Source organism: Cnephaeus nilssonii, assembly GCF_951640355.1.
Source record: "Cnephaeus nilssonii genome assembly, chromosome: 5".
Classification (NCBI taxonomy): Eukaryota; Metazoa; Chordata; class Mammalia; order Chiroptera; family Vespertilionidae; genus Cnephaeus; species Cnephaeus nilssonii.
In genome coordinates this window covers 18219567-18227166 of record NC_137076.1, presented here as the reverse complement: position 1 = coordinate 18227166, position 7600 = coordinate 18219567, and the positions used below count along the sequence as shown (strand labels likewise).

At 55.2% G+C, this 7600-nt stretch overlaps 1 pseudogene across 1 annotated transcript; it reads left to right on the top strand.

Moving 5' to 3' along the window:
* The first annotated feature begins 5692 nt into the window (after positions 1–5692).
* On the top strand, positions 5693–6098 carry LOC307099006 (large ribosomal subunit protein eL32-like; annotated as a pseudogene). Its single transcript has one exon. The product of its transcript is annotated as a large ribosomal subunit protein eL32-like (transcript).
* Positions 6099–7600: the final 1502 nt, after the last annotated feature.

Genomic DNA, 7600 nt, shown 5'->3' with positions numbered 1-7600 from the left:
CAGTCCGGTCAAGGAACAGCCAAGGTGCCCTGGCCACTGGGAGAGACAGGGCCAGGCAGGGGGCAAAGTCATGGCTTCCTGATCAGCGCCAAGTCTTTGGAGAGAGTATCAGATTGCAATCGTTTCAGCAAGGAAAATAATTTTCAGCTGCCCTGCTGCCTGTTGGCATGGAAACTTCCAGACAGGATGGGCCTGCTCAGGGGACAGCTGGAAAAGTAGATTCAAGATACCTTATTGTTATCTTAGAAGCTTCTGCTGGGAAGCTAGGCCAGCGGGGGTGGGGGGCGGGTGCACCGGCATTCCTGCGCCCTTGGGAGTACCCAGGTTGGGGAGGGGAGCTGCTGGGGGCAATCTGCCCCCCCACACCAGCCTCTTTTTTTGCTGCCACTGTCTAGACTGTTGACCTTTGACCTCTCCACCCCTTGAAGTGTCTGAGCCAGAATTCTCCTTCAAGGGTGGTGGGACAAAGCTCCATTCTTCCCCGTGTCCCCAGCCTCCACCGGAAGACCGAGCCACGTGGGGCACTCACCGATGGTGGCCGGAGGGGAGAGGCAGGCCACCTTAGTGCCAAGTTGCCCCCTCAATCCTCCTGGCTATGAATCCCATGGCATCCATGGACTTGGAGGAGCCAAAAAGGGCTTTTTTTTTTTTTCATATCCCAGATGGAATTTCCCTTCTCCAGGCACAAGTGCCTTGTAAGGGCTTGGGGCTGCCGCTGGGTGAGAAAGCATGACCTTTGACCTCTCTACCCCTTGAAGGCTAGAGAGGTTAAAGGCCAGGGTCCCGCTTGGACCCATGGCAGGGTGGCTGTTTGGGGTGCGGGCCGTATGCCAGTGGTCCGTCTTGAAGGTCGATACCTCGGTGGATGGCGAACATGCGTGCCAAGAGGCCCCGCCCCCTGGTGCAGGGGCAGTTGTCACCCGCTGAGTTTCTGGGGCTCCCAGACCTCGAGGGGCTCCCCACTCAGCATATCCGTTTCTCCTCCTCCCTCTCCTCACCCAAGCCTTTCCTTCAGCTGCCCAGACACCCACAGAAGTGCCTGCCTCTCCCATAGGGACGGGGTGCGGAGAGGGGGCAGGGTCCCATTCTCTGGGAGGTGGCCTGGCTCCCGAGTGCCCATGCGCAGGGGGGCGCCTGGGTGAGCAGCTCTCCTGTCCTACACGCTTCATCTCCAGGAAATCCCAGCAGAAGCCGGTCTGGGACAGGCTCTCAGCTCCCAAGGCCTGTGGAGTCCCCAGAACCACGGGAGGCACCACCTGGGTCCTGGGGAGCGTTGGCTTTCCACCTGCCCGGGGGTACCCGGCTTCTAGGCACCCCCCCCCCCAACATCTCAGGTTTCTGTCTTGTCCTCAGTCTCTCCAGGAAAAAACTTTCCTGCCCAAGGTGACCGTGTCTTCGGTCTCCAACAGAGGACCCCTGCACCCCAGGGTGGCTTCTCCCTGACCCCCCCCCCCTCCGAGTTCCTGTCAGTGCCTTGTCTGAAACCCCCACGCCTGGGACTCCATGCCAAGGAAGTGTCTACCAGACTTTACTGGGGGCTGGGCCCTGGGAGACCCCAAACTTGACACCCCAAAAGCAAATAAATCAGTTGAGATGTGATTTCTTGCGTGTCTTTGTGAGAAGTTGGCATCCACTGGGGTCACCTTCAGCGTGGGGGCATCCGTGGGCAGAGGGGCCCCAAATCACCAGACTTTCTGTCCTTGGTGTGTGACCTGGGGCTCAATTTGTGGAGATTGCTCCAAGGGTGCTGAGTGAACAATGGGAGGATTTCTGTGCTGCGTGTGCCTCGCGGAGTAGCTGGCTCCCGGTTACACTGCGAGTGGGATTTGAATCACGAGTGTGCTGACGGCAGCATGGGTGGAATTCTCGCTCACACACCCTGTGTGGGGTGCCATGGCCACCTTTTGCAGATGGAGACACCGAGGCTCTGCCAGTTGGCGCCCCCTGCCCCACGGGTCATGGCCAGGGAGAGGGGGGCCGGAACGTGGCCTCAGGCTGGCTTCTCGGAAGCTGAGCAGCTTGAAGACTGAAAACAGGACTCGGTCGTTTCCCCATGTCTGTCCTCAGCAGCCGAGGATGCTCCAGAGTCGGCGGCCTTCAAAGAATAACGCTTTGAAGCCAGCGGGGATTCAGCCGTAAGGACAACGTCTTGTCTCAGGAAATGTGGGTCCCAGAGGAGGAGGCAACGCCTCTCAGTCCTGGGCACCCAGGACTTTTGCACTCCACGAGGGGGGGCGGGGTCCGTGGCCAGTGACTTTGTTCCGAAGGCTGCTCTTTCCTTGGCCCTGGGCTGTGGGCTGCAGCCCCAGGAGTGCCCTCTCGTTGCTCCGGTGGCCAGTGGGAGGGGCGGTGATATTCTGTATGTCCTTCTTCATTTTTACAGAGAGAAAGAGTGAGAGAGAAACATTGATTGGTTGCCTCCTGTATTATGCCCCCCGACCAGAGTCTGGACCCGCAACCTAGGTATGTGCCCTGACTGGGAATCGAACCCACAACCTTTTGGGACAATGCTCCAACCAAGTGAGCCACACCAACCAGGGCCTGGGTGTCCTTCTCAAATGGGGGATCGTTCCCCAATTTCTGAAAACCTCCCCTGACTCCCCTTGGCTGTTCTGCCCATGAAAAGCCCTGACAACCCGCTGTGTTGCAGGCCGAGGACAAGGCTGTGTATGGCCGGGAGCTGGTGATCCTGGCGCACGGTGTACGTAGGATTGCGGGGAGCTAACAGGGCCGTGGCACAGCCTCAAGGCCTGGGAGAGGTTTGCGTGTTCTTCTAAGGGCCATGAGAGGTGAGGGGAGGGCTCGTTTTGCTTCCTTGAGCCTCAGTTTCTCCATACTCATGGAGCTTTTGTAGAATTCAATGAGATTCTGCTTTTATCATCCTTAACTGGGTGCCTGGGGCATAGTAGTTGCTTAATAAATACAATTATGCCCTAACTGATTTGGCTCAATGGATAGAGCGTCGGCCTGCGGACTGGAGGGTCCCAGGTTCGATTCTGGCCAAGGGCATGTACCTTGGTTGCAGGCACATCCTCAATAGGGGGTGTGCAGGAGGCAGCTGATCCATGTTTCTCTCTCATCGATATTTCTAACTCTCTGTCCCTCTCCCTTCCTCTCTGTAAAAAAAAAAAAAAAAAAAAAAAAAAAAAAAAAAAAAAAATCAATAAAATATATTTTAAAAATAAATAAATGAATAAATAAATAAATACAGTTATAATTACCTCCTCCTCCAGGAAGCCCTCCTGTCTGTCCAGGTACCTCCTCGGACTCCCACCATTGCCTGGATGCCCCCCCCCCCCAAGTCACACATTCTGGGTATTAACTGACTGGTTCTGTGGGAGCTGGGGAGGGTGATTGGGTCTGTCTGGGGTCCCCTGTGTCCTCTGCATCCAGCACAGTGCGGGGCACAGTGTGGGGCACTAAACTACAGGAGGAGAGAGGGGAGGGACGAGTGCTGGATGTTCCGTCCTTGGGCCAGCGAGGGGCGCAGAGATGTCTGAGCCTCCTGGGAGAGGAAGAAGGCCCTAGAGGGCGAGACTCCTCCTCCAGCCACAGTCCCCATCCGTCTCTCCCGCCTCTGGAACCCCATTGGAACCCCATCTCCTCGTGGCTGCACCTGCCACTCAGGAAGTGTCTGCTGTGCATTGGAAGCCGGGCTGGGGCCGTGCCAGGGAGTACAGTGCGGAGGTCCCAGTGCCATGGGGGGTGCAGAGCTCATGGGAGGGGAAGGCTTGGAGACGCCGTGCTTGGCCCATTCAACAGTTTCCCGCAGCTCTAGGAGGACATGCCCAGTCTTATCCAAGGGAAGGCCTGGGTCACCAGTCTCACCCTTGCAGTCCAGCCTGTTCCGGGAACCTGCCTGCCCCCCACCCCCACCTCTCATAGCCCGGAGACTCCTTTTGTCCCACAGGAGAAAGCCATGGGCTTCCGCTGGGTGTTTGAACTGCTCCTAGGTCTCTGCTGACCCCAGGCTGCCTCCTCTGCCTCCTCCCCCATTTACACCTGGAGAACCCCCTCAAAACCCAAGCTTTGGGGCAAGATGCAGGCCTGGGTAGAGGGAAGGGGCGGGGAGCAAAATACCGCACCAGAAATCCCAGAAGAGGACTCCCCTACACCTTCTTCAACTTGCCTACCCTCTCCTTTCAGCACTTGCAGTTGTGGGAAGCTGACCCCAGGCGTGCAGCAGTTTCTACAAGGAGCGCCTCAGACTTGCCAGGACAGACCCCGGAAGGATGGAGTGGGCTCAGGCTGCCTCTCTTCCGAGGGTGGTACTGGGGGGGGGGGGGGGCGGGGTGCTGGGAAAACCAAAACAGCGACATGAGAGGCTGAAAACCAAATGCAGAGCGGGTAAGGGAAAGAGAGAGACAGAGATGACACCGAGGGGCAGAGAGGGTTCCAACCAATCAAGGCTTGGTGACTAGGACTCTATGGCGTGTGATTCGTGCACAGGGCTGTCCCCCTCTGGGCCTCAGTTTCCCTCTGTGACGTGAAGCTGACCACTGCGCCTCCCTGGCAGGACTGAGTGTCCATGGTCAGCCAGGGCCTGGCACACAGCAAGTGCTTCATAAATGCACACTGTGGTCCGTGAGGCCACGCGTGCAAAACAGGTGCTAGTGCCCTGGCCGGGGAGCTCAGCTGGCTGAAGTGTGGTCCAGCTGCACCAAGGTGGAGCGTTCAATGCAGGTCAGGGCACATACAAGAATCCACCAACGGATGCAATCAATAAGTGGAACAACAAATCAACGATTTCTCTCTCTCTCTCTCTCTCTCTCTCTCTCTCTCGCTCTCAAATCAATAAATAAAGATTAAAAAGCAAAACAAAACAGGCACTGGAACAGGATGTGGAGTGGAGAGGGTGGGGGCTGGGGACACCCCAGCGGACTCTTTCCGGGCAGCGAGCATGTGAGGTCCCAAAGCCTGCCTCCTCAGCTGACCTACTTCCTGCCTGGCCCACACTTTCTGGTGCAACGCCCCCCCCCCCTCTGCCCCCAACACACACACACACCAGGAACCCACACAGCTGGTCTCAGGAGCCGAACTGACCACTTCCACCCCCAGCAATCTGGGCCTTGCTGACTCACACTCAGCTGTCCCCACTCCTGCCCCCAAAGAGGGCTGAAGGGGGGAGGGGCTGGCAGAGTCCCAAACCCAGAACACAGGGAGGTCATGGCCCATCGGGAGCATCACAGAGGAGAGCCAAATGCCAGCTTTAACTTCCAGGCAAGTGAAAACACACCCTTAACAAGAAAAATAGGAATAATTGTGTGAGTGGTGAGATAAGGAGGTGTCGGTTCTTGTCTTCTTGAAGGAGAGACTTCAGTCAAGAGACAAAGTGCAGCAAAAACACACTCAGGACAGGGAGACAAGGAAGGGCTCAGCCTAGAGAAGCAACAGGAGAGCCCAAGCGGGGCTGCGTTGGCTCACTGGGAAGTCAGAGACAAGGGGGCCTTGGAGACGGGTTCAGGGGGTGAGCCCGAACCTCCCAGGACCGCGGCTGGCGAGTGGCTAATATTCTGCCAGCTTCGGAGACGGGAGGGAAAACGGGCCTGGCAGAGATACCCATTCCATCCCCTGCTTGCTCGGTAGCTGGTGATTGGAAGGCACTCTGCAACAGTGCCGAAGCCCTGGGCAAGAAAAACCTCTTTTCAGGGCTGTTCTTTGTTTCGAGGTACCTGTCTCTTTTAAAGGCGCCATGGCTGCCCTCAGACCCCTCGTGAAACCCAAGGTTGTCGAAAAGAGGGCCAAGGCATTCATCCGGCACCAGTCAGACCGATATGTCAAAATTCAGCGGAACTGGCGGAAACCCAGAGGCACTGACAATGGGGTGCGTAGAAGATTCAAGGGCCAGATCTTGATGCCCAGCATTGGCTATGGTAGCAGCAGGAAAACAAAGCACATGCCGCCCCGTGGATTTTGGAATTTCTGGTCCATAACGTCAAGGAGCTTGAAGTGCTGCTGATGTGCAACAAGTCTCACTGTGCTGAGACTGCTCACACGTCTCCTCAAAGAACCGCAAAGCCATTGTGGAAAGAGCAGCCCAGCTGGCCGTCAGAGTCACCGATCCCAATGCCAGGCTGCACAGTGAAGAAAATGAATAGACAGATTGTGTGCACATTGTATTTGTGTTAATAAAATCATAAAATTCTGCAAAAAAAAAAAAGGAAAAAAAAAAGGAGTGAGCCCAGGACAAGCTGCTGCTGCCCACTGCTCCCTCAGTTGCAAGTCTTGTGGGGTCCTTTAGAAGGAAGAAGGGGGAAAGGGAATGGGTCAGGCATGCTCCCCTGGGGGAGAGTGCGCGATGGGGTATTGCATTGAGGGTATTTCTCTCTCTCTCTTGCAGGCAGGAATCCGAGGGGAGGTCTCAGGGGAGGGTCTCAATAGTCATCAGCTTTCCAGGTGTCCTTTTAGGGTGTGGTCTCCTCTTATTGGTCAGCACCAGGGGCCATTAGTCAATGAAGCTGGTCCTGAGGCAGGCACAGCATTGCTCCTCTGGTTTTGCTGCTTTTCTGGGCCGGGAGCTAACATACGACTGAAGCTTAGATGTTCTCTTCAGGGAGGAAAAGTCGGGGTGTCTAAACCGCATGACCAGCCATATGCGAGGGGCGGGAGGTTCTCCTGGGAGAGAGGTCCTTCTTGTCCCACTTTTGCCCCTTGCTGGGCACCCAGGGCTTTCCACCCTCAGGACCTTCCTTCCCTGGCCCATCGTCCTTGCTCCGCTCATGCCGGCCTGTCTACAACTGGACGTTTTTGGAACAATTAGACTCCGTCACAATACTGACAGAAGGTATCTGTGATGCATTTAACTGACCAAGGAATAGCTTTCAGAGCATGTTCAGGCTCTCAGACACACTAGAAGGAAGGAAAGGAACCAGACAGAAAAATGAACAGATGGCATTATTTCCTCAACTGCCATAACAATGACCACAAATTGGATATCTTTAAAACACAGTCCTGGCCCTAGCCAGTGTGGCTCAGTTGGTTGAGTGTGTCATCCTGTCCACCAAAAAGTCGCCAGTTCGATTCCCAGTCAGGGCACATGCCCAGGTTGCAGGCTCGATTCCCTCTCTCTCCTTTTCCCTTCTCTCTCTAAAAAAAAACCAATGAAAACATTAAAAAACAAAACACAGTCCTGGCCCTGATAGGGAAGCTCAGTTGGTTAGAGTGCCATCTAATATGCCAAGGTTACGGATTTGATCCGGGTCAGGCACATACAAAAATCAACCAATGAATGCATCAATAAGTGGGAAAACAAATCTCTCTCTCTCTCTCTCTCTCTCTCTCTCTCTCTCTCTCTCTCTCTCTCAAAAACAAAATAAAACAAAACAAAGACAACAGTAACAAAGAAACCAGTCCTGCAGACCAGAAGTTCAGCAGGGCTGGAGGCTGTGCAGGGAATCGGTTGCAGGCCTCTGTCCTGGCTTCTGGTGGCTTCCCTTAGTGTCCCTTGGTTTATGGCCAAATCACTCCAATCTCTGCCTCTGTCTTTAGGTGGCCTTCTTTTAAGGACACTGTTTATTGGGTTTAGAGCCTACACTACTCCAATGTGACCTCATCTTCACACAAAGAATTATATCTGGCCCGATCTGGTTTGGCATAGTGG